At 37.5% G+C, this 26,776-nt stretch overlaps 1 protein-coding gene across 3 annotated transcripts in view; it reads left to right on the top strand.

Moving 5' to 3' along the window:
- ALCAM (activated leukocyte cell adhesion molecule) overlaps positions 1–12,129 on the top strand; it is a 154,039-nt gene extending 141,910 nt beyond the window's left edge. For all 3 annotated transcript variants that reach the window (XM_063305588.1, XM_063305586.1, XM_063305587.1), the window contains one exon: positions 9,864–12,129. The gene's annotated coding sequence lies outside the window, so the exon portion shown is untranslated. The remainder of the gene's footprint in view (positions 1–9,863) is intronic.
- The last annotated feature ends 14,647 nt before the right edge of the window (positions 12,130–26,776 follow it).

Below are 26,776 nucleotides of genomic sequence, written 5' to 3'. Positions count from 1 at the left end.
AAACTTTTATACCCTATCTGTCCTCCCCCTCTCCGAGGGCTCAGCTCACAATCTTCCTACTTCACAAGTATCCTTGATTACTGGATTTACATGTCAGCAGGATGTTCCTGCAACTCTTATCACCTACTTGTTTCAGGGTCTCATCCTACTCAAGCATATCTTTGCTGGCGCCAGCCAGCAGTTTATACACAATGAACTACAAATTTCTAACCTAAATAACTTTATCTGACATGTCCTCCATTCTCCCCCCCAGTTCAGGGTCCGGTGGCATATTTCTCTTTCCATGAGTTTGAGGCACATACAGGGGTTTTGTCTTTACCTTGCCCCCCCCACTCACAATTCCCCCCTTTTTCTCTTTCCCCATTGCCTCAAACTCAAGTCGTTCCAGAATATGCTTCTCTTCTCGGTACTTTTCTGGATCACTCCCCTCCAACTTCTGATACGTAACCTTTTGGGGAGCCATATTTTCAATAGTGCTCTGAACAATAATTCTAATAAGCGGGATGAGGCACGGTATACACATTAGTCCTACTAAAATTAAGATTCCCATCATTAGAGCTTGTTTCCAGCTCGTGAATAGTCCACCTAAGAACCCCCTCCCACCTCAGAGTTAAATGTCCCCTTCCAAGTTTGAACTGGGACGTGTATCAGTTTTCGAAGATCCCGGGTGAGATCAGCCACCACCTTCCCGGTCTCGTCTATCTCTAAACAGCAGTTACTTAGATTAAATTTTCCACACACTCCCCCTTCCTTGGCTAGTATATAGTCCAGAGCTAACCTATTTTGATATACAGCAGTTCTCAGTTTATCTTGCTGCTGGGCAACTCCATTTAAAGCAGCATCTATTCTTCTTCCTGCTAATTCTAACACAGCCTGTAAACGCATTATCCTGTTAATCATATATATCGGGGTGCGGTAACCCCAAGACCCATCTTCAGCCCAAGTAGCGGGGTCATAATAGGCGATAATTCTTTCAGGAGGCCACTCATCCTCTTTCCATTTGCCCACTGCGATTCCTGCTAGACCCTCTGTCTCTGCCGTGCCTCTCTTTGTTCTACCTCCCACTTCATCATATATGGGCACCCCCAAGATTTGTTTAGTTCTCATGGGGAGGAGGAAAAATGATGGTCTAATCCATCCTAACGTACAGGTTCCGCTCCAGTTAGCTGTGATCTGCTCATATGCTCTATTTCCGCAGATCCAATACATCCCCTCAGGAGCTACCCTATTTTCCCAATTAATACGTTTGGGTTCTGGTCCTCCTCCGGCACTCCACCACTTATCCTCCAAATCCCAAACACCTTTGCACATCAGTTCTCCTACTTCCTCAGTTCCATTTCTACGAAAGCAGCTTTGTGCCACTAAATTGGTAGTGAGAGACCAAACAACGTCCGTTGGCTCCTTTCTAGCAGTTATGTTACCTGCCTGGGTTAGGCTGTTAAAATACCCTGGGTCCGCCTCTTGAGCTTCCCAGGGCCATTTTTCCCCCATTGTTGATGATGCTGTTTAACTGAAGCTTCCATCTCTTGGATGGTGTGAGTTATAGGCACCAGCCCATAAGGCTAACAAATCCAAACCAGTGGATTAACTGTAGTTCCATACTACAGGTAGGCTGGATTTCAGAACTGTACCCTAATCCCTTTTCATATGGAAATAGAAATTCCCTATTTTTCTAAATTGAGTACATCTTCAAAGCTTCCCTTGAACCCTGTGACTCTCTTTTCCAGGTTCAGGGACTATTATGGTCATCAAAACTACAAGGTTTTAGACAAAAGTTCAGGCGCATTTTTTCTTTTTCTGCACAGTCCAGCAGTATTTGGCAACACCAGTGTCTTCTTTAGGGTTTCTCCCAACTCAGTTGCCGACTCCCCTCCATCTGGTTTGACTCAATTTCCAGACTTAAAAGGATGCGCCTGCTGTTCCAACAGTAGGGCTCTGTGTTCCTGTAGATAGGGAGACAAGGACAAGACTTGCGCAGATAACTGTTTCAAATACCTGCAGACAAATGTCTTCCCCATGGCATGCATGTCTCCTACTTCTCCACTAAGAATCCAAGATAGAGTCACCCATCTCAAATGGACTGACTCTTAGTCTTTTCTTAGGAGCAATCCAGAGACTTAGTATTGTCACTAAAAAGGCTTGTGTCCATGTGGATCCTGCCTTTGGTCCTAGCCTCTCCAAGTGTCTTTTTAGCCTATAAAGAAAGCCTTTCACCCATTCTAAGAAACGGTTCACCCCAAACCCCCCTTTTGGAGGTTCCCCTGGAGTTGAACTTGGTTGGTCTTTGGGTTGTCCTTTTGGCATACCACACATCTCTCTCACACACCTGTTTGGCTTTCAAAAAGATTCCAGGACAAATAAATATTCTAGACACACAATCCCCTAAAGTGTTTGTCCCATGTGACTAGATTGGTAGGTGTAGTTTTGGATATATCTAAGCACTACTTTGGATAAAACTAATTTTCCTGCCCTAGCAAAATACCACCCTAAGTAAGTAGGCTGGCCATCTCTTCGCCACCTGACCCAATTGCTTAAACAACAAGTTTTTTTTTTTTCAAAACCCCCAAAATTGGGTCAAGACTTTTACAGCCAAACCTCTAATTTTAAAATATATATAATGACTTAAAGTCCCTTTTTTTTCCAATAAGAACAATATTATACTTCAATTGCCAATATTTAATTCCCCAATAACTTCCCTAAAATCAAAACTTGTAAAACTAGGAGAAAAAGAAAGCATTGACATAAGAGTTTATCTAGTGTTTGGGCTGTTATATAACCAAATTTTAAAACAAAAGAAAAAAACCAAAAGAAAACAAAATTCAGATAGATCATACCAGTCCATGGAAGCTCTACTTAAAACCATACATTGTCCATTTTTTTTTCTCTTCTGTTTTTATTATAGAACATCAGAGAAGTGCAATTCTGGATGGTTACCCCATCTATACCCCTGTTACATACCCTTCGTACACAGTCAGTCCCACTCACATTCACCCAAGTCTGGTTACAATAGAAGCCGTAGCTCTCCGAGCCGGGAAGGCCTCTATCCACCCTGTCAACTGGTCTTTAATTACCAACAAATACTTCCACCCCACTTTTTCTGTTAGCTCGGTATAGTCTATCTGTGCTCTCTGAAACGGCCAGGGGGCCAGTGGTCTGCCTCCTGCCTCTTTCTTTCTTGCTGCCTTTTTATTCACCTTCAAACATATTAAACATTTCCAACACACTATGAGCTATAGTTCACATTTTTAAACTCCAATATTTTCCTTTTACAGCCTCAACCAGAGCATCAGCTCCCCAATGCCCTCCTTCATGGACTTTTTCTTAAATCCCCCACATAACTTCAGAAGACACTATTTCAACTCCATCAGTTGTCTTCCATCCTCTTTCCGCTTTCTCACATCCTTCAGCATTCAACTGTTCTCTTTCTCAATGGGTTCCCATACCGGGTTTTCAAGCGGGGCTTCTAGTACTGGAATCGCCACCATTTGCAGCTTGACGTGCCCAGCTGCCTCCTTTGCTCATTGGAGACAATCCACACGCTCAACTGCCCTATTGTGATTCAACTCAACTCCCCTCCCCAGAGAGCCTGCGCCTCTCCAGGTCCTGTCCGTGCCTGTCTGTTTCCCGAGCCCTCCATCCCATGGAATACCTCCTCGACCCGATCTTCCGAGAACTCCCCCTGCCTCCCCCTCTTTGGGGCCACAAACCTTGAGCTAAAACAAGACATTTCCCTTTCTTTCTGCCTTCATTCTCTCATTTCTCCTATTCCTCTCCATCTCCTGGGTTTGCCCTGCAAACACCCTGTCCATTTATGGGCTCTGCCAGAATATCCTCCCAACCTTTCCCTTTTCTGCCCTATTTCAATAACCATCCTCTGTTCCTCCAGTGTCAGGAAGACTGATAACAGAGTCTGAATATCTTGTCACCTTGGATTGTGGGTTTGCATCAATCCAATCCACAGACTCTCAACTAAATCACTGACACTTCGTCCATCCAACCTTCCATCCACATACAGTTGCCAATCCTCAGCTCTCGTTTCCAAATTCGAATTAAGCAAACAACACAAAACACAAGGCTTCCTCAGGTCGGGCAAAGCTCCTGTAATTGTGGTGTTATTACAGGGAAAAACTTCTTTCCCTTTAGTCCCCTCTCTAACCATATTTTTCCAAAATTGTGTACCACCCCATAGGCATTCTTTCTCTCAAGTCATCTCAACATCACAAGTTCATTCTTATTTCTCCTTCACTTTATTTAATTCACTTTTACCCAATTCCCTTCCACACAAATTAAATTGGTCACCTACTCACAGCACTGAACACATGGCACTATCAAATCCCATGTCCCTCCATTCACAGCAAATAACAGAAGGGATTGCATAGCCAAAAATGGCCAGGGCTATGGATTTCAAAAAACCTGAAGCATTCCCCTTTTACTGTGGAGGAGTTCAGTTCCTTAAAGGGACAGACTCATGTTTAACTCCTTAAGGGACAAGCTCACATAGCTTTTCTCTTCCTCTTCAGACTTTCTCTCCTCAGCTCAGGACAGATGCCCATGCCACACACACATACATGAGCACACACACACACTCTGCACCATTTCCCTCAACAAATATACATACCAATACACAGACAAATACCTACAAACAGAAAACATTTTCACATACTCATACAAATTCTGACAGTCCTGAAGGACTCCCAGGATTGATTTCTACCGGTTCTCTTCTTCCCCGCCATTTCCACACCTATACTTTTCCTCATCTCTGAGTGGCGGCGTCCTGCTGTGTTCCCTTTGTTCCATAACCTTCCCTTACTGTTGCTACCATGATCCTGCCCTTCTGCTTATGTTTTTCTCTGTTTCTCTTTGCACATAGATTTTCTGCGTTTCCTTTAAGAGATCCTCTATACTCTTCTCAGCCCATCTTGGTTACTGCCTTCTCTCACCCTGATCCTTGATCAGCACTAGCCCCCTCTCGACCTTCAGATTGTTTTACACCCAAGGTAGAGTACTCCAGCCCACGCTGGATTTGCTTTCCAGCAATTTTAAGCCTCTGACTGTCGGGGGCAAAACCAGGCCGGCCTCCCAGCAAGCGCTGGCTAGTTTTAAAGTCCGACCTCAACCTATGGCATCGAGATGAGTTTCGAGAAGCGTTTCCAATGCTTTAACATGCACTTCAAAGGTGTCTCGGGGCTACTACTTCCTCCCCCAATTTTCTTCTATCAAAACTTGCCCTAAAGGGGAATCAGGGTCCGGAGGGCGTCGTCGCCCTTCCGGTCTTCCCTGTTGCGCGCATAGTCCCTTAGTATACTTTTTCAGCCATGGCATATCCCACTGATTAATCAGCTGTCCCAGGGGCACATCCGGATCTGGCCCCCTTCCTGGCGTCTCTGCACCAGGACCCTCCAGTCTCCCAGGTAGTTTACTCTGTCCTTTTCCCATGGTTGGTCGACCTTCTGACTGATTTCGCCCCCAAGGGAGAGGACTCCAGCCCACGCTGGATGCGAATTTTAAGCCCTCTCTTGCGGCGAAATCCAACCAGACTCCCAGCAGACGCTGGCTAATTTTTTAAAGTCTGACTCCCCTTTAACCCGTCCTCGATGGAGCACTACAGCCGACCTGAGGCACCGGACCCTCACGGCTACCTGCAGGAACTGCGACTGTTTAACCACCCACACAGCCTAAACTCAACAACCATCCGACAGATCACACAGCAGCCGGTTATTCTGAACAAGCACTCACCTATTCCAGCTCTTGTCAGAACCTACGACTGGTCCCACCAACCACTCACCTAGCAGCTGGACTTTCTCCACCAACCACTCACCCAGCGGTTGGACTTTCTCCTCTCTTTTCTCTGTACCGTCTCGTTTAATCGGGGCCCTGGGAGTCGCTCCAGGAGGACCGGGCGAAGTCACTTCATCAACGGGAAGCGGTGGCCACTTACCCCACCCTGATCCTTCCGGACCGATATCACTCCCAGGACTCCTGGCTGGCTCGCCAAATTGTCAGCGGGAAAACCTCCCAAAAGAACTTCAATCAACAAGGTCCGATGATACAGAGGAAAGAGTTTATTTGTAACGCGTTTGCAAAGGCGAGTCCCTCCATGCAAGGAGGAACCCTGAACGAAGTTAACACAAAACTTTTATACCCTATCTGTCCTCCCCCTCTCCGAGGGCTCAGCTCACAATCTTCCTACTTCACAAGTATCCTTGATTACTGGATTTACATGTCAGCAGGATGTTCCTGCAACTCTTATCACCTACTTGTTTCAGGGTCTCATCCTACTCAAGCATATCTTTGCTGGCGCCAGCCAGCAGTTTATACACAATGAACTACAAATTTCTAACCCAAATAACTTTATCTGACATGTCCTCCATTCTCCCCCCCAGTTCAGGGTCCGGTGGCATATTTCTCTTTCCATGAGTTTGAGGCACATACAGGGGTTTTGTCTTTACCTTGCCCCCCCCCCCACTCACAACTGTGAAAGATTTATTGAATTTTATGGATAAAATCTCTTACATTACAGTCTGGATGCTACCATTTATGCATAGTTACATGTTCTACCATTTGACATTGTGACTCTCGCATAACATGGCTTATAATTTTTGGGCAGAAGTTATTAGCTATTAAAATATGTTTAGATTTTACATGGCTCTATCAGGGAAGAAAGGATGCCTCCCTGCTTTAGAGATGCCCAATTATTAAGCCAGTCTTCATGCTCCCACAGTGGATAACGTCAACAAACAAGACAGTGACTTTTTCGCTGTATATAGTGCTGGTCTGGCTGGCTTCGAAGTAGCATCCTTTCTTCAATGCTTTTCAAAATCTGCAAAAAGCTATTATTACTGCAATCAAGGACCAAAAAAAAATGGTTTATTACTAAAAACTATAAGCCACAGTAAAAAAAAAGTCATCTCAATATGAATTCTATAGACAATATAACAATATTAGAGAGATTTAATGAAATTACATCATCCTCATTTGATAGTACATACATATTGTCCTGGAAACTTACCTGTTAATCAGGATTTATATCATGCTGTCTGTTGGAATACCTGAAGAACCAGGTTAGGAACAAATCCTGGAGAAAATCTATCTGTGTGGTTGTGAAAAGCTAACACCAACTTGATGGTATATAATCAATAGTACTCAGATGTCCTTATAAAAAATCCAGTGTAAGAAGAAATTAGTTATGGTTTCCACAGAGCTGATCCTACACAGATAAAGCAGATTATCATACTGGGTTTTCCTATATCTCCATTCCTGTACAGCTGTTGATAACTCATTGAAGTGTGGTAATGATATAACTCCTCTGTATTTTGAAATTTTAGTTTGACTTACTTAGCTCCACTTGAATTAACTGGCTGACTATCAAGAAAAATATCTCTTGGCAGATATCTTTGTACTTCTTACCTTTCTATATCTAAGGCTTTCTAGCTTAGAGAGAACTTAGGTAACTCGAGTGGAATGATATTCAATATCCTGATAAGTTTTTCTGTAACAAATTCAGATAATGCCTTGTCTTCCTTCAAATGCTAAATGCAGATGATAATGGATTGGATTAAAGATCTGACTTTAGACATGAGAAAGGCTCATTATAGGAGCAGGGATGCAATAAACCAGAAGTATTTTACAGTTTGGGGCTGCTTCTAGAGCCAGGTAACTCTCTGATTTCAAAGATGGAGGCAATAGCGAGAAGCAATTTTTTTATCAGCTTTAGCTGATACACCAATTTTGTCCTTACTTGGAAGACAATTATGCTAAATTACATGTGCAGCCAACTTTTGTATGAATAATACATTTCATTTGGTACAGAATTCAGCAGGAAGGTTAATTTCTGAAGTACTAAAGAGAACATATAATCTCTGGTGTTAAAAATATTTCAGTGCTACACAATACTTTTAAAATTCTAGAAGGCTTTGGTCTGGGTTACCTGAAAGAAATGTCTTCTTTCGTATGATTTTCCTTCTAGATACTGTGGGCTTATTTGGGATCAAATTTTCAATGGAGCCACTCCAGATATTGGAATGCACAACCTGATTAGTTGAAGGAACAGACTTCTTTAGTGACTTTTAAAGGGGGCTTTAAAACATTTTAGACAAGCTTTTTATTGTTAATTATTTTAATGGATAATATTTTGCATTCAGTGTTTTTATTGCAAATCACTAGGATATTTCACTAGTATAGAAATTCATCAGTACACTACACATACCTCTTAGTTGACGGAATGAAGGCAACAGTACGTTGGCATTCAAATCTCTAAATTAGAGGTCTTAACTTGCAGTGAAAGTTCATGAACATGCTTGGGTTGAAAAAGGGCATGGGTGGCATATGTAGCATACTGACCAAAATGCGCCAAAGCTGGCTGATGCTGCTTTTACTATCAGTAGGGAATGTGCAGTATGTGGCACAGGTTTGATTAAGGATTCAGACAAATCTATACCTTCTGTATCTTGCCAAAAAGTATTATGTGAAAGCCTTAATTGACCAAAGACATATGAGCTGCATATAGCATATAGCATCTTAAATCTAAACCATTAGTCTTCTCATACCAACAGCAAATGCACAGAACATGGCTATCTTGAATATTTCAGGTGGCCTTAGTCCAGATGAGGCAGTTTGGGATAAAATCATTTTACTGGGCAGTAAGCTTGAGGATGAATGGAGACCCTCCTTTTTAGGAAATCCTAAATATGAAAAATAGTTATGTCCCTGTTTGGTGTGATACATTAGATATAGAATCATTTCAATGCAATAAAGAGGTCAAGTTAAAGGCTTCATAGAATTGGAATAGAAGAATTGGAAGGGATATGGGAGATCGTCTAGTCCAACTCCCTGCTCAATACAGGAATACGCTATTACTGCATTCTCAACAGATAGCCACCCAGCCTCTGTTTAAAAGGGAGTCCTTTATTTCACAAGGCAGTCTGATCTACTCTTGAACAATTCTTACCAATCAGAAATTCTTCCTGATGCCCATCATGAGCCACTTCTTTGTAATATAACCCCTGGTTTCTTATCCTATCTTCTGGAACAATTCTTAACCATTTTGCTTCATATTCTACATGGCAGTCCTTCAAATACTTGAAGACAGCTATTATTTCTCCTCACAGTCTTCTCATTTCCTGACTAAACATCAGAGCAATTTTCATTACCTTCTTTATAAGCACAAAGTAATGTACAAGCTGTGAAGAGTTCAGTACAGATGTTCTCAACTAGTTTCTCAAAAACTCTTAAAAACAGTATAATTGGAGAACAGTGATGAACTCTAAATAACCAATTATTTCTGGATACTTCTGTTATCCTAACAAGATATTATATGCAGTATATTGCTTTTGCTGCTTTTTCCATGCTGTGCTGTCATTATTCTTTTTTTTAGATTTCTTTTATCCTGCATTTATTATTTTTATAAATAACTCAAGGTGTCAAACACACGTAATACTCTTTCGTCCTCCTATTTTCCCCACAACAGCCACCTTGTAAGGTGACTTGGGCTGAGAGAGAGGGACTGGACCAAAGTCACCCAGCCGGCTTTCATGCCTAAGGCAGGACTAGAACTCTCAGTCTCCCAGTTTCTAGCCTGGTGCCTTAACCACTAGACCAAACTGGATTTCATTTACTTACTTACTTTCATTCATTTATTTACTCATGTTTACTACCCTACTGCCCCCTACAGCTTTCAATTTAAACAATATATCAGCAAGATCTTTCTAGTACTACAAAAGTGAGCTGTTATGGAGCAATTTTCTTTACCTAATTACTGGGTACATGCAGAAACTATCCTAAAGTTTCAACCATATCCCTCTATGCCCTTTATACCATCTTTATACTGAATCATCTTTACTTATTGTTCTTTGTTCTGTTTTTAGAAAATAGACATAGACCAACTGAAGCATGAACATGGATTATATTTAAGATACATATGAAGATGTGACGGCTTTTCATGGTTCAAGTATTACCAGACCATTATTTCAAGTTTTCAAAAGAATATATCCAGTTTTCTCAAGCTAAAAAAATATCAGCAAAACTAATTTTGGCAACAGCCGTAATAATAGGTCAAAAATTGTGTTCAGTTTGAATATATATATTATTTTTTTGTAAATGTCTGCACTGAAGATTTCTTTTGGTTTGCCTTTATGTAAATTTTTTACGTAGCTATTTTTATACACTGTAAGGCTTTGTTCTGGGAGTTGCTGGTAATCTGATGTATAGTGTAATGTTTTTATTTTCATTAGTTTTTGCACCCTTTAAAGAGGTACATTTCTAATTCTGATTGCTATCAGTAAATCTCCTACTTTGCACAGTGAGTATTTAATTTATAAAACTGCCTTATGGAAAAATGAAACATTTCTTTCTGTTTTTCAAACATCACTGTTGGAAAAAAATATATTTAAAAAAATCTGCAAGGGGAAAAAACAGAAAAAAAAAATCAAACCAACCAACTTTATAACATAATGAAAATCTGCTAAATTATTAAGAACATGTAGATAATTGTCAAAGGGGAATCAGGTATTATTCAAGATTCATGTTATTGTGTATACTGATGTCTATTATGAAGTATTTTTAGACAGGAAAATCTTTTTATTGATAGCATTCTGGAAAACAATTGTTTTCACGGTTACATGATACATAGTATGAATGACTGGATTAAGAATTAGTTCAGAATTTTTTGTTATCCACTGCCTTAAAATTACCTTTGTTTTTTTTGTTTTTAATTTCAAAAGGAAAGAAAATTAGATAGAATTGGAGGATTGTTTCTTTTTTTAAGTGGTCATACCTAAGCTGCATTTTTCCACAAAATAGAATATATATATTTTTGTGTGTGTGTGTGTTTTTGTTAACAACACTACAGATATTGCACCTTGAGATAATTTTAGTGTTTTTAACTGGTACATAATTTATCAAAAAATACAGGCAATTGTAACAATAAAATGAAATCTATGTATCTTTAGTTACACTCAAGACTGTAACTTTATAGACCTGTTTTATGCTTGAGAATTTTTTTAGAAAGTTAGCATAAAAAAGAAACATTTGGATAGATCAGGACAAATAGTGATTAGCAACATTTCCTCTTTTAGCAGAAGACTAGCATTTGGGAGGACGTAATAATATTTTTTGATATCGGCAGGAAGATAGTATTAGAATAAACATCAGGTTTGGTTTACAGATTTATGAGCCTGGGAAACAGGATGAGTCTGTAGCTTGGGAAGTTATTTAGAAGAGAAATGAAGGTGGAAATTAGGAAAGGTATTTTGCCACATAGGAGGAAAAAAAAACTGTTGTGAATTTGTAAAATGTTAAATGTCTGGGCAGTAATGACTAATGTATTAAATAAAATCTTCCTATAATGTATTGGCATGGATTAAATACATGAAATGTTCTAGAAATTCAATACTGTATAAAAATATTACAGCAGAATCCTGTTAAAAGTCCTCTCTGCACTGGTTAAGGCTTTATTTGGCAATGGAACAACAACAAATCTTGATAAATGTTAAACCAAAGTTAAAAGGGGGATAAAACCAAAGTCTTGTGTTCTATATGGCTAAGCCATTTATGAAAACTTTGTAAATACTGTGATTTTTCTTTTTCTCCTTTTCCTTTTTTAGAATTTGTTTACAATAATTCTAAAATTTTTAAGCACCTGTTTTCCAAAATAAAATGTGAACACACGCAAAAAATATTATATATAATTTGTTTTGATGTGAAGCCATCACTACGTATAAGAGAAAATTCAACTGATATTAGTATAGGAAAGAGAAAAAAAAAGATTTAAAGTGCTACATCATGGCCTTGGAAAATATGAAATACAAAAATAAATACAAAAGTATTCCCATTTAGGAAAGGAGATCTCTTTGGTCTATTAATAACAAAATAAACTTAATCACACAACTGACCATACTTGAAATGAAACTGAAAGAGAAAAAAATGGAAGTGTTTAAATTCTGCATCCAGTGTCACCATGAGAAAGGACTAAAACTCTCACATTTCAAAATTCTACTTACCAATGTTATTTGGGGGGGGGGGGTCCGCTTTACTGTTCAGAATTCATACTAAACATGTTACAGAAATCTACAGTACAAATTAAATGTTGCCGTTAATGCCTGAAAGACAATAAAAGTGAAGTATGTTTTCACATTCCTGTGTGACATTTCAGTTCAAAAATAATATTTGTATATATATATTTTTTCCGGATATTATGGTAGCATGAATCTTCAGCTTTTTTCAGGTATTTTGACATATGCCAAGTGAAGCATCTACATGCATTTTATTTATCCTTAATTTACCTGTTCCTTATATGATGTATGAAAGTTTAAAATATTTAAAGGCAGAATTTAAATTAACAATTTTGTGGTGCTCATTTTATTTATTTTATTTTATTTTTATTCTGCTTTTTTATTAAGCCTGGAACAATTTACAGTTAAAACTTAAGCACCAAGGTTGAGATCATTTTTATCCAGCATCTTCATTAAAAAATGTATTCTCTGATATGTTAAGGTAAAATTATCTTTCATGACTATGAGCATGGTTCAACCATTTTTGCATGCTTATTATGTCAGTTTCATGAGGAAACCAAATTACATTTTATACAAAAATACTTGTTAATTTAATTGATCTTTCAGTGACAGAAAAAGTGATTCATTTTAGACTATCCTTTAAATTCAAAATCCAGTAAGATTAGTTACATATGAGTTGCATCTTTGGCCCATAATCATTAAAAAATGGAAATACTTGGATAGGAATTCCAAATTTAAGCCTGAATTTTTTTTTTAATGTGAAGTGTTAGCACTCTACAGTACTATTCTAATTTTCCTCTAGTTTTGCCATTCTCTTTTTCCCATTGAGATAGCAAGAAATATACAGTTAAAATGAAAAAACAGTTGTTTTGCATGAGTAATGTCATTATTTTTGAAATTATGAATAAGGATAAGGTTTAGAAAAATGTAATTCTCATGGAAGAGAATATGTTGAATATTTTCCATCCAGAAAAGTTTAAATCTATTTAAGTACTACCAAAAAAAAAAAAAGCATGGCAATCAATTTTTAAATTTAATTTAGTTTTTATTTAAATTTTAACAGAACATTCCTATTTGCTCATAGCATTCAAAAATTTCCTGTGGTATTGTCTGCAAAGGCAGGAAAGAATGGAGAAACTTTACTATAGCAAGTAGTAGAAAATAAATAACTTTTACTAACCAGTCCCCAAGGTAGAGACAAGTTATATTAAGAACTGAAATAGTCAGAATTGAAAATCACATCAGAGTCAATGTCTCTACCTTGGGGACTTTAAGATATTGGCTTTCCAAACTGGAAAGTGTAAACAAGGGAAAGGATATCAAAGTGATGTTTTCTCTCCATTTTTCTAGAGAAAAATTGAATAAATCTCCTGTCACTGGAGTGCTGACCCAACAGTCATAAGCCTTGTCCTTAAATCTGATTGATTTCACCACTATTTTGTGGGAGATAATGTTTTACTGGATTGGCTCTGGACCAATTAGGGAAAAACCAGTTAGGGAAAGATGGTTTTGGAAAGCTGATGGAGGGATGGCTGCCATAGCTGTTAAAAGGTCTTAAATGAGTTAAATATGCACAGCTAAACATGTAGAAACTAGTCAGTGGATTAAATAATTCTAAACCCAGGAACATTTGTACTGAAAGACATTGGTCTGATGACTAATTTTTCCATAGAGCAAATAATATAATGATGATGATGATGATGGTGCCCAACTCCCAGCAACTCCTTTATTTCCTGCCATAATGTGAAGTATTCTTGATGGTATTCTTGATGGTATTATTTACTGGGTCTAGGATATTTGAAGGACTGAATTCATTTATCTGCCTATTGTATTCTATTGCTATCAGTAATAACCCTGTCCACTCTCCCATTTCTTTTCTAAAAAGTTAATACCCTCTGTTACTACGTAGTATGTTTTTCTTAGCTTTAGTTTTTAGTACTATTTTGTTTTCTTATTATATTTTACCACATTATGTGCCACAAACTGGGTGTGTTGGAGGCCTGTTGTACAGACTTTATGGATTTATTTTTTATATTAGTAACATTTTTATACTGCCTACTTGTGTAGACTCTGAGCAGTTTACAAAGCAAAATAATAACAACAACAACAACAATTGTGTTCTCCAAAAACCAAAATTCTAGCCCTTCAAATAAAATAGAGTCAAATACAAAACCCTCAATGGTCAGCCAGTCCCAATCAAATGGCCACTGAAAAATAAGCATCTTTAGGGCATTTCAGAAGTCCAGGCATGAGGGAGAGCCAGGTGTGCCAATGAAAACAATGTTTTTCAAAACCCTGGAATTCACCACTAAGAAGATCTGTCTTCTGGCCCATTTTCATCTCTTGAGAGGACAAGAGCTTATGTAGGCCCCGCTCTAGAGAATCTCAGAGGACATTCATTGTGAAAAAGGCAGCCCCTAATATATACCTGGGCCACACTGTGTAGTGCTTTATAGGTGATAACCAGAAGTTTGAATTAGACCTTGAAGCCCACTGCCAATCAGTGCAGTGCCACAAAATACCTGTAGCGCTACAATAAGAAGCTCTACTCATCAGCAGTCTAGCCACTGCATTCTGGACTAGCTGTAGCTTCTGAGCCATATTCAGAGGGTGCTTCACATAGGGCACATTGCAGAGTCACGATGCTGTTGATAAGGGCTGGCACTTCTTGAACTTCAAGCACAAATCTCCTGCCACAAATCCAGGAGAAATCCATATCATGGATCTGTTTTAAGGGGAGCAGAATCCCATTTACAGTAAGAATCAAAACCAATGCTTCTAGAAAGCTTACAGGTGAACAGCAGATCCTTCACGCCAACTTAATCAGAATGGCTTTAAACTGAATCCTTTGGGGATTGGAGACAGAAAGTGCAATGGACCTTGGATAAAGTCATTGTGGAAAGATGTAGTAGTGATATTGTAATTGTAAGTTACATTTTAGTCACAAAGGCCATTATCTCATTAACGTGTTGTCATTTGTGGTATAGGTACTAATGTTTAGTATGGGAAATAAAATTACCTTGAACTTCTAGTATAGGAAGACAAACATGATCTAATAGGTATAACACAACTAGTGAAATGACTCCCATTATTGGAATGTAGCCACCGAAAATCACTGTTTCTTTAAAAGGAACAAAAGTAATACTAAGGGAGAAGAAGTTGAATGAATCTGACAGTGCTGTAGAGGGCATGTGGATTAAAATACTTATAGTAATGAATAAAAACAATTCTGTTGGTGGTGTCTGCTATCATTCACTCAACCAAGGAAAAGATGTGGATGATATGTTCCAAAGGAAACCGCAAATCATTCAGACACATGAAGTAGCAGTGATGAGTGACTTTAATTACTCTGACATCTGCTGGAGGAAAAATCCTTATTTCTCAAGATGGCAATTTCTCCTTCAGAGTGGAGAAAGGCACAAGAGGATCAGCTATCCTTAACTTGATATTGAACAATAAGGAGGCTTAATCAATGAAGTGTAAGTATAAGGAACCTGCAGCTGAATGCATGTCATTGACTTCAGAAAAGACAGTTTTACTAAACTCAGAGCAATGATACAGTATGTAGGTTTCCATGCCAAAAGAAATTAATGGGAAATTAATTGGAAAAGTTGCTCAAAATGTTCAAGACTTCTTTAAAACTAATACTAAATGTACAGTTGCAAACTGTGAATAATAAAATTCACAGCTTATTGTGAAAGAAGAAAAAACAACAGAAACCAATGCAGTTGCACAAAAGAGTCTGAAAGGAGTAGAATTAAAGAAGGTCGGAAGAGTTTAGCAAAGAAGAGTATGTAAAAGTTGTCCAAATGGTTTCAGGAAAACTAAATTCCGAATGATCTCACACTTGTGAAGAGTTTAAGTACAATAAAATGGTTTCTTCAGATACTGTCTTTACTGAAAAAAACAGTACAGTGTTAACGAACAAAGACAAAACTAGTCAATTTCTATTTCATACTCTTCTACAAGAGGATGTATGTTCTGCTACCAGTTGTGAATGCATTAGATAAAGATGGGAGGACATGGTATAATTATGGCTGCATGCAAAGCTGCCTTTCCACAAAGTTAGACTCTGATCCTGTATGCTGTTAGTGGAATGCTACTGATGGCCACCCTCCATGGTTTTAAGCAGGAGTTATTTCTAGTATTCTACAGATACTGGAGATACCATAGAATAAATCTGGGACTTTTTGCACACACAGCATTTACTCTGCTTCTGAACTTCCTCAAACAGGAGTAGCAATTATAATATGTTTCATTCATTCATTTTTTTTTTCGTTTGTTCATTTTCAAATAAAAGTGGGTACCCAGCATCTGGAAAAAAAATGTTTCATTCATATCCCTCTTCACTAGCAACTAATCTTTCTTTTTGTCACTTGGGTAAATAATTGGTTAGGCACAATCTGAAATACAACTCATTGGATTGGATGTTGTTTTCATGAGCACAGAATACAAACTCCTGTTCCACAATTTTCTCCAAAAGACAGAAAGGAAAGTGGTTGGTTAGTTTTGAAATTAATTTTGAAGTTTTTCTGTGAACAAATCCTTCAATGCTGCATGAAAGCAAGCCTGGTTTAAGAAATGTTATTGCTTATTCTATTTACAGCAAATCTCAGTAGGTTTAAAGAAACAGATTAATATTTCAAAATTAACACATTTTGGAAAAGTCTTTTTATGGCAAGAAGTATCTCACATTATGAGTGTGCTTCAAAAAAGAGAGAGGAAAAAAAGAAGCCATAGCACTTTTTACTGGGTCATCATCTCAGAGTCTTGTAATTAATTTATCAAACATCACAGCTTGAAGTCCAGAGTTTTACACACTCAACGTATGTCACATTTTTAACTGACCGACTTTATTTCACTATTGATGTGATTAATTCAAAGCTGTTTGGTCTAGATATAAAGCCACAGAAGCAAATGGAAGTGAACATTTCACTACGTGGACACCTTATGTACAAAAATGTATATCTTTGCTGTTCCAAATAACAGTCATACATGTGTGAAAACAGGCTTGTATGCACACATCAGTGGATTATGAGCACAAACTAATGTTTATGAACTTTCAATGGGATTATATGAAGATTTACAAAATTGTGTGTGAGACAGAAAGCAGATAAGGAGATTTTCCCTTCTCATATATTAGAACTTAGGTTCATCAAATATAAGCTATACTGCAGGAAAGTTACTCTTCTTTTAAATCTCACAATACTCAATTAGCTTGGGAAAAGCTACAGCTCAATGGCAGAATACATGTCTTCATGCAACGGTTCCCAGCTTTTAGTCCTGACAGCTACCAATAGAGTTTAAAGGGCTTTTTCAGGCTAAAAGAGTCAAACAAGAACTCTTACTGCTGCTACTTTATGATAAAAATAAAGTGCTATATGAGTGAGGATTGAATTTATGCTAAGATAGTTTCCTGTATTTCTCACATGAATTTGCTGTCATATAGTATGGCCCAATCCCATTGCTTTAGAAGATTTAAAAATATTATACGATTTATAATAGAGTTCTCTGCCAGCATTTATTAACTACAATTGCTAAATGAAATCTCCGTAGTGCTGATTGATAACTCCTGGGGATATATTATGCAGAATGACTCTTGTTTTCCCAGTTGGCTGGTGTTGAAATAGGTGGACCTTATTTACAGAATTTATGTATCCAGTAGATTACAAATATTTTACAAAATTGAAGGATGGCACCCTTCACAGTTTAGAAGCACTTAGGTGTCACTATAACACTGGTGCAAGAATGAAAGCAACAGAATAGTTTTAGAAATGCAAGAAAGCCATTTGGAACATGCTATTCTTCTGACTGCGCTATACCGTTCTTCACTCTTGTCACACAATCTACCTCCAAATCATACAATCTGCAAACTTGCCTGTTTATTCATAAGATACCTTCTGGAATAAGCTGTCAGAAGGCAGCATTCAATAGTTGAGAATTAGGACAATTTAGTTTAATAGACATAGATATACTATGACAACTTATACTAACTATGGCATTAAGCTAGATAGCTATTACAATGTGTGGGTGAAGGAATAAGGAAGACTGAGAACTTCATAGGAAGACCTGAACTACAGCTACGAATAACAAAACAATATCCAGACTACACAAAAACCAAATACACACAAACACCAGGAAAAAGATGGAAGTGAAATTTGATGCCTTGTCAACAACCAGATGCTGTTCCAGATTATGAAGATGTTAGCAAGGTCCCAGATATCCTAAGTATCAAGTCCCTGGGAGTAGTGCATGACTGAGGGCAAGTTTCATATTCAGTCTAATTAAACAATTCTCATTCTAGGAAAAATGAGTTAGGTAACAAAATCTTGGAAACAAGTATATTCTAATCTTCATTTATTAATGAGTATGTTGAAGTGTAACTGAGAGCCAGTTTGGTGTAGTGGTTAAGGCACTGGGCTAGAAACCAGGAGACTGAGAGTTCTAGTCCCTCCTTAGGCAGGAAGCCAGCTGGGTGACCTTGGGTCAGTCACTCTCTCTCAACCTAGGAAGGAGGCTATGGCAAACCACTTCTGAAATCTTGCCACGAAAACTACAAGGACTAGTCCAGGCAGTCACCAGGAGTCAAAACTGACTCAAAGGCACGCCCACCTGCAAAAAAAAAAAAAAGTGTGGTATCTATGTTGTCTGATCTTCTCTCACACAATTTCCCAAAGAGATGGACTGATGCCTCACTTGAGAGTTAAATGGCTGAATGTCCATTTGCTTAACATCTATGTTTTGAAAACTTCATTTTTCTTTACCTGATTCTTGAGACTTCCCTTACATCAGGCTTCTCATTCCTAAGAGACAATGTTCTCAAAAGAAAGATCCCTCTACATCAACAGTAGGCTCTTGGAAATACACTGACCTGCTTACCTGTTAGCAAGGAAGCAGCTTGAACTCTGAAGGTAGGCATAGATTATTTTCTTATCTTCTTATCAACAAGCTAGAATGCAATTATATCTACCCAAGCTGGAAGGCATAAAGACAGTTGAAAATCCCCATATTGGAAGCTGACCAACCTAATTCAGGATACTTCATCTGTACATCGATTGGACTTGTGTAATAATCCCACTTCTCTAACCTAACACATCACTTTCACTTTGGGCTAGAACCTAAAATTTGTGATGTAAATATAAATGAATGAATGAATATGAAGTGAATGGTGAGAAAATACTCCCATGGATTCAGATATGAAAGAGTTCATCACTCATTCACTCTAGTAAGCAAGGGAATCCAGAAAAGCTTGAGACACTCACACTTTAAACAACCAGTTAGGTACTGAATATTTCCCCTTTCTCTTGGTGGGTTTTTAAAAGGAAAGGGTGGGGGGACTCCATTTTGCCATTGTTCTTTATCTTCCATCATTAGGATTATTTTGTTAATTTATATTATGGATTAAACTGAGCTGTTCTTTGTGTGTCTGCTACCATTTTATTCTGTGTCTGTGTAGGCTCCTTGCAGCTAGCAAGAATCCTTTTAATGCTAAATGGGCTCTTAACTGTTAATTTACATAACAACAACTGCATTTTTTTCATTATTTTGATTTGTTAGCTCTGTCAGAGAAGTAGCCTGAAATATTTGGAGCTTTGGTGCTATAAAAAGGAAGGCAAAATAAAAGCAGGAGGATCATTCATTTTCTCCCTCTAAACCAGTGTTTCTCAACCTTGGCAAGTTTAAGATTTGTGGACTTCCAGTCTAGAATTCCCCAGCCAGCAAGGGAATTGAATTCCACACATCTTAAAGTTGCTAAGGTTGAGAAACACTGCTCTAAAGTAACTCACAGGGGGAAATTTGTCCCCAGATGAAGGAGTGCTGGCAGCTTACTAACAATTGCCCTCTCAGATTGTGGGAAATTGCAGCACTTAGACTCTGAGAGAAGAGTTTACAGGCTCTACTGAGGGAGGCTTAGAAGCCAATCCACCACATTCCTGTGTATACGTGGACCAGTATAAGCTCCACTGGATAGCCTACCGACCCCTCTTCTCTGTCCTTTTAAATCACCTTCACTTTGGGAAAAAAACTAGAGTTGGAGAAGTAAATATAAATAATTGAGTGAATGAAAAATATGGATTGATGTCGTACCATCTGACTTATTGATGATAATGCATGAGTGTGCATGTACATGGTGATATAAACATCAAAACACATGGACAACCATGCATTCTTCCTGAAACCTAATTACAAGACTTCATCAGCAGCATTCAGCTTGCCATTCATTTTAGCATTCATTCATTTATAAGTCAAATAATCTTTTTTTCTGTTCTATTGAGATGTATGCCATTTCAAGGCATCTGCCTATTTTGTTGTTTTATAATGCTCAATTCCTTTTGTTTTTAATTATAAATTGCTAAACATAAGCTGGGATGAACTGAAGCTCTCATTTATCAACCTTTATTTTGACCCACCTATCTGAAATTTATTTGCAAATTCCTAGATCAGTAGGAATCTGACAAAATTCAGTTTGCGACATCAGTTCAGTTCAGAGAAATCAACTCAATTCAACAGTTTGAACCATTTCAGATCATTTATCCAGTTTGGATTTCTGAATTGATTCACAAAAAATGCCTGTGCAAAAACATCCAAATCAAACCTGTTGCATCCTGTTCAATTCTATAATTTGATCTGAGTTGTGATTTGGTGGGCATTTGAACTGAATCTCCACCTCACTTTTTTAAAATTATAGCTTCCTTTCCCAGGATGAAAATAAAATTCAAAAAAATCACTTCTCAGCATGAGCAGCACTACTTGTACATCACTGCATTCCATATATCAGATTTTGAAAAACCTGTAAATATTTTCCTGTTGGACTTAATATATTTAGGATTTTTAAAATCATCATTGAGTAAGCCTCTTTTTCTATTCCTACCTCACCACACCAAATCATTTATCTTGTTTTAAATTGACTGCTAACTTGTTTTGCTTTTTTCAATTTAATGGTCAAGGCTGTTAATTAGAGTCTGGGCCTTTCTGTTAAAAGTACAAAGTGATTGGCACAGACAATTAGGCTCAGTGTGAGGATACACTAAATGCAAAATGCACATGGATAAAAGCTCCCAATTACTGAAGACAGAGTAAAGAAAAGCGGGGGGGGGGGATACACACTATCTGGCAGGACTGATTGCATTAAAGCAGGAGAGAGAGAGAGAGAGAACTGTGCAACCAAAATTAATCATGTCACTGGAGAATATTGAAAGGAAATTGAGCTGCCAGAGTTTCATTCCTCCAGTGGATCAATAACACAAAAACAATTGCAAGCTAAAAAGCATGAGATTACATTTAAAACAGGTAGAACAGACAATATATCCTAAGCATTCAATCTATAGGAATCCTTCTACACTTACTGGTCATGAAGGAAGGGGATTCAATCATGATGTGAAACAACAGCTGACATAAAGATTTCAGTTTTGGATTTATCATTGAAATTTAGAAGTACAGTTTGGAAGGGCATGTGTCTGTTTCCCAGTGTTACTTTGTGAAGAAATCAAACGCCACTGTTCCTTGGGAATACCTTAAATATGGGGCTGCCATCTGCCTTATTTTGATTAACGTGATCCATCAGCCTAAAGCAGTTTTCTTGTTGTGGAACCCAAAAGGAAAATCTCTCTCTGTTCTGATGCACAGTAGCAGAGCACGTCAGTAACAATTTATACCACAGGCCAACTCAGATCACTATGGTGGTCTGGGGAGCTCATTTCAGAATCTTACTAGACAAACCTGTGACACATTGGGTCATCATTTGAAAGGTAGCACAGTCTGATGTGACCAGAATGAACATTAAATTTTATGTGGTCCAGGTTTATGTGGTTTATTGAAAAATATACTGGAAGATCCAGAGCTCCTTTTTTGTGTCCTTTGCTGACTTTAGATCAGCATTCAATTTTATTTCAAGGCCTCTCCTATGCAAGAAACTCCAGTGTCTTGGCATTGACTGGAGATTACTGTTTCTAATCCAGAGTCTGTATAATGACTCTAGGGTTAGAATATGTTGTGACCCACAGGGCCTACTATCAAAGCTAATTCCTATACATAGAGGAGTTAGGCAGGGATGTATCTTTCCTCCTTTCCTATTTAATCTATACATAAACTCACTGGCTAAGGAACTTCCGAACCCAAATTCTCATCCTCCCAGAATTGCAAATGTGAATATTCTGCTATTACTTTATGCAGAAAACAGCCACTATATACTATATGGCTGTGGAAGGAAAACCATGTAGTGGCCAGCACTGAGCTCTTCCTTCCCTTCGTTTTCTTCTCAAGGACTTTAAGGCAGCCTGAAGAGCATTGCACCACACCTACTTTTCAATTATAAAAGGAAAATGCCAAAAGCACCAGAGTGTGGGTGTGTTTGGAGGAAGACTTGTGTTGTAGGAGGAGAGCAGAAAGGAAGAATTTTCAGCTGGGAGTGGAGCAGCTGTCAGCTCAACAGGCAACTGATGGTAGAGGAGGAGCAGGCTTGGACTTCACCAAGCCAGCGGCAGACAAGCTGAAAGGAGAAGCAGAGCCCAGCAGCAACGCCGAGGAGTGCCAGCCAGTCAGCTGCAGATAAAGCAACTTTCCTTTCTCACCCCAGCATGGACTGAGAAACTGCCAAGCCAAAGCTTCAGCAACAGTTTAGAACAGCAGCTGACAGCAGCAGAAGCCAACTTGAAGGTGGTTAAAGACGTTGGTGTAAACTCAAGCAACAAAGAAGAATAGACTGTTTAGGAATAACATATAGACATAGGCGTAGACATGGTGGTATAGTATAGGATAGCATAGGCTTAGTAATAAGCAGTAAGGTAGAAAATAAGTAAGTTTGTTAATCTTTTTTTTTTTTTTTTAATAAAAGCCTCCCTGGGGAAACACGGGAAGATAAAAACAGCCTGTTTGGTGCTGGTCAGTACCATTTCCCAAAAGAAACCCCCCATAGTGGCCATCATAAATTTAATAAATTATATATGTGAAAATAGGCAAATCAGAAAAAATAGAAATTATTCTTAAAATTTTAGTAATAATTCCTTAGCAATAGAACTATTATACTATTTGCCATTCAAATATGGGTGACCATAGTGGTGCAGTTCCAGGAGCCTAGCTCGAGGCAGAGATTGCCTTTTAATACATCACAGAGAATTATTCCCACCAGCTGTAAACATTCACTAATGCCTAGGTCCCTTATAACATGATAAACATCACATGCTAAAATTAATGAACTGCCTACTTGTTTGTGTTAATCCTTGCAGAATGACAATGCTTGGCATTTTTTTAAAAGTTGGTACTGCCTAAAGAAACATGGGGCACCTTGCAGCATTAAATAATAGAATTCAAATAAACATCAAAAAAAGAGAGGAAAATTAGTCCAGGAAGAAACATTGTAAGAAATCAAAATTTCTGAATAAATTCTACAGGCAAGTGACAGTGTATTTCCTAAGTTACTTTAAAAAGTATACTATCTTGAGAAATAAGTTCCAAATAGGCTGAAAGAAAAAGAATAAAGTCATGAGACAATCAATATAATTGTTAGTCTGTTTTTTTTTTTTAAATAGATATTGGAGAAATGCTGAATTTGGTTCTGATTGTACCTTGAATTTAAAGGATTATAAGCATAAACAGCAAAATAAAACTATTTAAAAAAACATGCAAAGAACAAAATGGCAAATTACAGTCATATTTATGGGCGAATTAAATACTATATATAGCAGCAACAAGACTTTTATACGTACAGAGGTGGAAGGACTTACAAATACCAATGATACAAGAATGGATGGTGAAGTTAATGGAACTGGCCAAGATGGCAAAATTGACTACTTTGATTAAAGACTTTGTCTAGCTATGTTTCTATTTAGAACCCACTTTTGGACTTGAAACTGAAAAAAATGTAACTTTAATTTTGGGATTCGAATAGAATTGCTTATGATTATAGAAATATTGTGTACTATTGTTAATTTTAGAGTAAGAGGTTAATGTATCTTATATTTGTATCTGTACCAAAGAAAGTCAGAAGCTATTATTTTCCTTTTTCCTTTTTTCTGCACTCTTAATTTTGCTTTTCTGATTTTTTTTCTATTTCTTTATATTTTATCTCTTGTTGAAAATAAAGTTTTATGAAAAAAATGAAATTCACAAGTTATGACATTTCTAAAATTTGTTTACATTTATAGAAGTATAAATATGTCAGCTCTTATGTACTAATAAGCTTCAGAAACAAACAAAGTAGCGCCTAAAATGATAACTACTGCAGAGAGGGTGACTAGAAACTACATAGATCGTTCTAGGTTTGGCAAGTAATTCTATGTACATAAATGAGCAATTCTAAGGATTTGGGCACTGATAATGAAAAATGTTAATTTGTTAAAGATTGTATCAGTCATAATCAGAGTCAGCAAACTCTCCCATAGTTTGCTGACTGCATCAGCTCTTTAGATGAACAGTTGGTGTGATCAGAATATGCTCACCAGCTGTTTCCTCTAAGATATGGCTTGGTGTGTCATGCAAACTAGCCCTATAGGGCAACCTGCTAGTATTATTTATGCCAAGCCTTCGATGTGGGTGTCCCTGTAAAACTAATAGAAACAAATATGGTCGCTAAACACACATTCTTGAGGTCTGTTATTAGGAGGCAAATTTTGCAGGACAGGGACAAGTCTTGAGTAAACTTAAAATATCTCTCTATATCCCAACAATGAAGGATAAACAACTCAATTGGTATTTAAAATATTTAGGGTACAAATTAGACACATGTTAGAGAAGGGTAGTAGCTAAGAACTATGGAAAACTATTTTGCAAATGCACATCTGTACATTCTGATACCTGCATATATGTATGTGAGAACGATATGCCACAGTATAGCAAAACTAGGGTGATACATGATAGAAAACAAAGAGAAGTCATGTTTTTAACATTAATTTTATAAAATACAAGAACAATATAGTAACTTGAGATTACATAATATTCAGAATTGAAAAAAAGAATGCTGAATAAAATATAAATTGATCACATCACTATGTTTGCCACATTAAACAAGTTTATAAAAGTTTTTTCTTTCTTTCAGATAAAATAGTTATTTAGAAGAAACACCTTCAAAATGAAAACTATTGAAGTCCTTTCAAGAAACCAGTCTGAGAAGCATTACGTTCCAGGTCATCAGGCTATGCCTTATTTAGAAGTCACTTGTCTGCTTCCAAATGTATCAAGCTTTAAGACACAAAACATTTACCAGGTCAGTGCAAAGTAAAGCTTCAAGCTGGAAACAGGAGAAACAGAAGAATGTTTCTGGTCCAAAATAAATTCACATTATGAAAAATCATTAGGCATATTCTTGGGATAGAAACAAACTGGCATTAGACTACTGGTAAGAACAAAGATTGAGCCATTAAACGGGTGATGTGTTAGTTTAGATGCTGAGCATCTGTTCCTGCTCTATAATGTGGGAAGTTATCAACACAATTGGTATGCATCACTATCTGTTTAAACTATTTAGAATTGTTTAGCTGCAAGGCAAGGATGCATAAACTGCCCTCCCTGCCCCCAAGACTTGCATATGTGCTCCCAAAGCCATTCCTAAAACTGCCATCTAATTGTAGTTTTTTTTTTTAATAAAACAAAAAAGGAAGTATTAAGTATGTGGGAAGTAATCATATTAACTTTATTTCACTTAAATCAATTTAGTTCTTGTACAGGACCACAGGACCCCATTCAAGGCCAGGTGCACCCCTTGGCCTGATCAACACCCATCTAAAAATGTAAAATAGGAGTTAAAATATGATAAAAAATATTTCAGTTTTTGAATGACTGTCCATTGGAGGAATATGGTCATACTTCCAACCTAGCAAGTAGCTTATGGATAAACTCCAAAACTGATTCATTTGGCAAGTGTACCATCTAGCACAATATTACGTGCTTAAATACGTCTGTATACTTGTAAGAATGTGTCCCTTATCTCTGGAAACACAGAAATCTTGTACATAATGTTTGCTATTTATGCTTGTGGCTGCTAATTTGCGCACATCAAGCAATTTATCAAGGAATGATTTAGCTTAATATTTTGTTAAATTTATATCCTGCTTTTCCTCTAGGAACCAAATACATGATGCACAGCACTCTCAAAAAATTTACTCCACAATAACGGCTTGGCAGGTTGAGCTAATAGTGACCAATCCCAAGCCACTCAATGAGCTTCCTTGACTGAGGATGGACTTGAATCTGGCCCAAGCCCTACTTCATCACAACTACATTACACAGGATTTCTATTTCGGATGGCTTTCTTCAAAAGCTGCACTTGAGGACCAATAGATGACTTCTGGAACGGTGAAGAGATTTGTAGAAATATTGTTCGTTTGGACATGATATCCTTGTAATCTCTTCAAGAATTTATTTTATTAGATGAATCCTGGATTCTCTTTACTACTATGTTGGCACAATCAATGTAATGATTTTAAACATTCCCATTCATAGGAATTTGGGTTTTCTTTTTTAAATACACTGGGCATGGTCTTCTGATTACCCTAAACTATTACAGTTAAAAACTATGCACAGGCATGCGTGCACAAACATACACATATACAATCCATTTTTCTCCACTAGAACTGGAAAATTTTATTCTATGAGAAAGTATATTGTAGGTGAATTGCAGGCTTTAACTTAGCAGCATATTAACTTTTTAATATATACTTAAATTGGGAGTATTAAAAATCCTTTTTGGATTTTGACTTCAAGAGAACAAGAGAAAGACTGTAATTACACCTTTTGATACATTTGGATTTAAATGTGGTCATATTACATGTTTA

The sequence above is a fragment of the Candoia aspera genome, chromosome 5 (genome assembly GCF_035149785.1).
Source record: "Candoia aspera isolate rCanAsp1 chromosome 5, rCanAsp1.hap2, whole genome shotgun sequence".
NCBI classification, from domain to species: Eukaryota; Metazoa; Chordata; class Lepidosauria; order Squamata; family Boidae; genus Candoia; species Candoia aspera.
Note: the sequence above shows the minus strand (reverse complement) of the source record. Positions and strands in the feature narration are given on the sequence as shown.